Source organism: Chrysochloris asiatica, unplaced genomic scaffold (assembly GCF_000296735.1).
Source record: "Chrysochloris asiatica unplaced genomic scaffold, ChrAsi1.0 scaffold00018, whole genome shotgun sequence".
Lineage (NCBI taxonomy): Eukaryota > Metazoa > Chordata > Mammalia > Afrosoricida > Chrysochloridae > Chrysochloris > Chrysochloris asiatica.
The window spans coordinates 704,836-711,092 of record NW_006408536.1 but is presented as its reverse complement, the minus strand read 5'-3'; positions in this window follow the sequence as shown (position 1 = coordinate 711,092).

Sequence of the window (6,257 nt, the reverse complement as noted above, 5' to 3'; positions counted from 1 at the left end):
CCAATAGATCTGTTTTGGAAGAAGTACAACCAGAGTGCTCCTTGGAGGCCAAGATGGCTAAGCTTCGTCTCTCCTACTTTGGACACATTGTCTGGAGAGAACAGTTGCTGGAGAAGGATGTCATACTGGGTAAGGTGGGGGGTCAGAGAAAAAGAGGAAGACCCCCAACGTGATGGATCAGCCAGGTGGCATCATTGATGGTGTCAAGTGTGGCAGCGGTAGTGAGGTTGTCCCAGGATCGGACATTGTTTCATTCTGCTGTGCATGGGGTGGCTATGAGTCGGTTCCGACTCGATGGCACCTGACAACAACAACAATACAACAAATTTCTATTTTTCTTTGTCATGCTTCATATTAAGAGTAAAAAACTCACGTGATCCAAGAGGTCCAGGAGGTAATTCAATTGTGTTGACAGCGGTGAAATGATAAGCATCTGCTTTTCTTCTAAAGGTGTTCTGAGTCATATTTGTATATCTTCAGACTGTATGGGGAGCCAGTTTGCTACTGGTGCATGAAGATCCCATAATACAATGCTTATAATTATAAAATTAGATAGTAAAGCTGTCTACAAGCCAGGAGATTATATGTATGTGTGTTTGTGTGTGTGCTGATGGGGTATGGTCAGTGAAAGGTATCATTCTCACGTTAGTTATGGGATCGCAGACAAAATCAATCACCCAATTGACTGGAAGGGAAATATCATTTGTCCACTGTTTAAAGGTTTCCAGTGTAAGACCCACAAATAAATAATTCAAAGTATTTAACCAGATATAGGTGTGAGGAGTTCCTGGTCTAATTAAAAGTAATCATTTTTATTTGACATTGGAAAGAAAAGGAGCAAAGGAAACAAGACTCTTGTATTTTAATATTCTACACGTTATGCCTAATTTGAATTAGGATATATTTTCCAAGTTGGCAATTCCCTTGTTTATAATTTTAAAAGCTATGATAATAGCACCATCAGACTCTATTACAATTACTTGAGGAGGTAAGAAAAGAAATAACCACTTAAAGCATTATAATTACATCAATGTTATTAAATCCTCTAAGTGTGTTTTTAAATGTCAAAATCCTAACATTAATTACCTTTCTGCAATGAAGCATGAAATGGCTTTAAATTCCGTAGCTAAACAAGGATTGCAACTAAATTAGTAAGGGTAAAGGCTCAACCAGAAAGCAATAAAACTTTTGGCTATATAGGATAGAAGTGTGTTTTCTAGAACCAGAATCTATCGGTATTTTCCAACTGAACCGTCTTTTATGATTTTATTTTATTCTCTTCAATTTAGTTTCTTAAAAATATATACAATGATATGCATTCCACATTTTATATTTTCATAAGATTTTTCATATAAGCATGTATCCAAAACTCCCTTTGTAAAACTTTATGATCCAATATTTTATTTCAAAAATATATTATTACAATGATAATAATAGCCATATAGGAGCCACCAGATTTACTCATAGTCAGTAGCCAAAATTAGATTTAGGAAGCAGGATTAAAAAAGAGGTGTGTTAGATGTAGTCTATAAAGTGCCACAAATGCACCTACGTTTATTTAATTTCTGCAGCCAAACTAGAGACAGTGTGGTATGGTGGTAGGGACTCAGAAGCTCTCATTATGTAGGACTACTTATAGCTTCATATGCATGCGAAAACTGGACAGTGAATAAGGAAGACTGTAGAAGAACTGATGCTTTTGAGTTATGGTGTTGGAGGAGAATAGTGAAAGTGACATGGGCTGCCAAAAGAAGAAACAGATCTGTGTTGGAAGAAGTGCAGCCAGAGTGCTCCTTAGAGGCCAGGATGGCCAAGCTTCGTCTCTCATACTTCGGACATATTGTCAGGAGGGACCAGTCACTGAAGGAGAAGGATATCATGTTTGGTAAGGTGGAGGGTCAGAGAAAAAGAGGAAGACCCCCATCGAGATGGATTGGCCAAGTGGCAGCATCAATGGGCTTAAGCGTGGCAAGAATTGTGAGGTTGGTTCTGTTGTGTATAGGGTCGCTATGAGTCAGTGTCAACTTGGTGGCACCTAACAACAACAATAACTTTTCAAATTCCAGCCCTGTCTTATGCTAGTGATGGGATTTTGGGAAAGAGACCCAATTACTGATGTTTGCTTTCCTTATTGGGATAACAATACTTACCTTGTACAGCTGTTTCGAGGATTGAAAGATTCTTCCTGAAAAGCACTACAAACAGCTCTTAATACAATAAGCTTTAATTTGAAATACACTTTAGTCCTGGTGTAGCACTTTAGAATAAGCACTAAATTGCTAACTGCAAGGTTGATAGTTCAAACCCACCAGCTGCTGCTCGGAAACTCTATACAGGGTCGCTATGAGTCGGAATCGACTTGGCAGCACTTAACAACATCAAATATATTTGGAATAAGACATACAGTGTAACAGTATAGACTATTTTAGGTCTGATATATATTTTATAAGGAACTCTGGTAGCATAGTGGGTTACGAATTGGGCTGTTAACCACAAGGTCAGCAGTTCGAATTTACCAGTGGATCCTCAGGAGAAAGATGAGGTTGCTATTCCTGTAAAGATTTACAGCCTCGGAAACCAGGGTCGTTATGATTTGGAGCCGACTCCATGGCACACCACCACCATCACCACCATTATTTATTTTATATTACAATTTTCTCTCTCTCTCTTTTTTTATTGTCCTTTTCCTTGCTTATTTTGTCTCTGTCTTCTTCCATTTCCTCTTTCCTATTTCTGTGCTACCACTTTTTTGCAGGTTACTTAAGGTACTCTTAAAATATCTGACAGTGCTTTTGGCTGGTTTTAATATTGGGCATACAATTTTTGGCTGGTTCTAAAATTGGGCGTACAGTTTCAAGAAGAGATTTTCTTACCTAAAACATTAGGTTCTGGGTAAGACGTCACCTCTTAGTCATACAGAAATCCTTCTATTGATTAAATCCTTTTGGCACCTAAATTCTGTAACCTACAAGAACTCAGATTGCCATGAATGTCTTCATAAAGTTATCTTTCAAATATATGAGATACAAAAGTGAGTCAAAAATGATTACTACAAAATCATCAAAACCTTTATTAAACAAAAATATCAAAATGTAAAGCTACGGTTTCTTGACACATCTCGCATCTGGATCTATACATTTCTGAAGGCGGTGTTTGCATCTCTCTAACCCTTACCTCTGTGGGCTAATGTGTCAGACTTGCAAAGCCATTTGAACTGCAAGGTTGGCCGTTCAAGCTCACCAGCTTCTCCTTGGAAACCCTAGATACGGTTGCTATGGGTCGGAATCAACTCAACGGCACTTAACAACAACAAAAACCCTTACCTCAAAGAATCTCTGCTCTTTGGTTTACATCACATCAAAGTGGCAGCTTTGGCTTCCTTATTGAATTAAAATTGTATTCCTTTTAAATATTGTTTGAGTTTGGGGAACAAAAAGAAGTCTGAAGGGGCAATATCAAGGCTGTAGGGTGAATGAGTTAGGTTTTCCAATGAAATTCTCATAGGCCAACCCTTGCTACTCAAAGAATGAGCAGATACATTGCCTCAATAGAAAAAAAAAAAATCTTGGCACAATTTTCTTGATGTTCTTCTCAGCAACACAATTTTTATTTTTCTTATAACTTCTCCCTAAGATACCTCTGTGATCATCTTTCAAAACTCTATCAAGATAATCCCTTGGAAATCCCAAAACAGTCACCATAAATTTCTAAACTGACCTCTCTACCTTAAATTTAACTAGCACAGCAAATCTCCTTGTTTTGATTGAACTTTTCTTTCAAAAGCACCCGAATGAGACTATGACAAGTCTATTGACTATGACAAGTCTATTGTTGAATGATGAAGCATGCAGGGGATTGTAATCATTGCAATGAAATGAATATGATAGGATAAGTGTAAAACTGATGTCCCTCAATGCAAAGTATCACTCAATTCACAATAAAAAGTTTTAAAAAGAAAATAAATAAATGGGAAAATCAGCATTTCACCCTGATCTATGTTGGAGGAAGTCCAACCAGAGTTTTCATTAGAAACCAGGATGGTGAGAGTTTGTCTCTCATACTTTGGACATATTATCAGAAGGGACCAGTTCCTGATGAAGGACATCATGCTTGGTAAAGTAGAGGGTCAGCCAAAAAGAGAAAGACTCCCAAACGTGATGGATTGGCACAGTGACAGCAGCAATGGACTCAAGTAGAACAAGAATTGTGAGGATAGCTCAGGACTGGGCAGTGTTTCATTCTGTTGAACACAGGCTCACTATGAGTTGGAACCAGCTCTATGGCACTTAACAACAACAACAGTTCCTGAACATGTAGTTAAGTTGTAGACAAATGTTTTTCTTGCATGCAATCCTTACAAGCGCAAGAACCGATTAGGGAGAAATGTACAGTGATGATTACTGAATGGGACGCACTGCTTTTGTAACAATGGAGAACAACCAATGCCCCTGGACCTGGGGAGATGTGGGGTGGAGAGGGAAAGAGGAGGACATTTTACAGAAGGGTCCAGGAAGCTGTCCTCTCTTGATGGAGACAACTCCCCTTGCTGCTTTTCCAATGTGCTGCACATGCTTTGAATTCAAACCAACTGCTGAGCCGAAATCAAAGCTGACAGCATCTATAATAAGTCCGCAGGGGGGAGGCGCAGCTCCTGCACTTTTCCTACAGAACACACCACGTGGTGGATGAATTGAGGTCATGGACAAGAAAACCTGATTGGAACTGATGGTCTCAGGCAGTTCTCTAAAACCAAGGACTCAGCTGCATTATTTGGTCTGGCCTGGGAGTCATAGGGCGGAGCGCTCCGCAATACAGGCCATTCAAGCAGCCCTGTTAGCCTGACTGCTGGATTGATGTTTTTCCTTGCTTGGGGCATCCTAACATTGTGAATTCTTTCCCAGAGGGCACGGACACATGAGCCCTCTGGGATTGTACTGCTTCTGAATACAACCTTCTGAGGTTGCAGGTTCCAATTCACCCAGACAGGCCTGGTGATATGCTTCAAAACAGTCCTAGCTTTGAAAACTCTATGGAACAGTTCTATTCCACACACATGGGGTCGCATGAGTTGGAAGTGACTCAGTGGTAGTCAGAAAAAATATTATCAAGCCACTGCCTCAACCTTGGAAGCCATTTGGGTCAGCTTCAACTTGCTGAGCAGGATTGTGTCGTTGTTGTTGTTGTTAGGTGCCGACTCATAGTGACCCTATGTACAACAGAACGAAACACTGCCCGGTCCTGGGCTAACCTCACAACTGTTGCCACACTTGATTCCATTGATGCTGCCACTTTGCCAATTCATCCCGCTGGGGGTCTTCCTCTTTTTTCTGACCTTACCAAACATGATATCCTTCTCCAGTGACCGGTCCCTCCTGACAATATGCTTGAAGTATGAAAGATGAAGTTTGGCCATCCTGAGCAGGATTGTACTACACCTGAATTGATGCTTCAGACCCAACATAAAAGGTTGTTGTTGTTAAGTGCCATCAAGTCCTTTCCAAGAAGCAGCTGGTGAGTTTGAATTGCAGACCTTGTGGTTAGCAGTTCAGTGTTTATCCTACAACACGATACCAGGACTTCATACAGAAACTTAAAGAGAAAACTACCTGGCTTTCTAAGATAGACCTTTATGATTACTGGTATTTCTTTTAACTTGCAAGTCCAGGCCCCCTAAAGTGCATTACTGAGTTGAATGCTGCAGGTTAGTTTTACTCTGTTGTGTAGGGTTATACTGATAAAAATTTGGCTGCAAAAAAAGCACAAAAAATAAAATGCCTTGTAGAGCTGAGAGTGAAGCATCCAGATGATATGACGTGAGGGGAGACGCACAATAATGCCCAAACTTGTAGATTGTATCCATTTGACCTAGCTTCAATGGCTTGATGATCAGAACTCGACTAGAGGAAGATGTATAAAAAAAGAAATTTTTTGATAAAGGAAACAAGGGTAAATTGCTACAATTTGATGAACTTGACCTATATTTATGGTTGTAGTAGCTCAAAATACCGAACAAGAGGGAAAGAGTCTTCACACCAAGAATCAAACATATCCCCTTTGTACACAGGGTTGATAGGGACGGGCAACTTAGATATTGGCTACCTAAAATGGGAGGGTCTATAAAGACATGAAATGGCTGGCTTACAAGTTCTCAAGAGGGAGTTTAGTTTCAAAGTGCAGGAGAAGGTAGAATCCCCACTGAACAGCTTTCATCTTATCAAGATGGGTCTGGTGAAAGGAGATAGGGATAAGATTCTTAT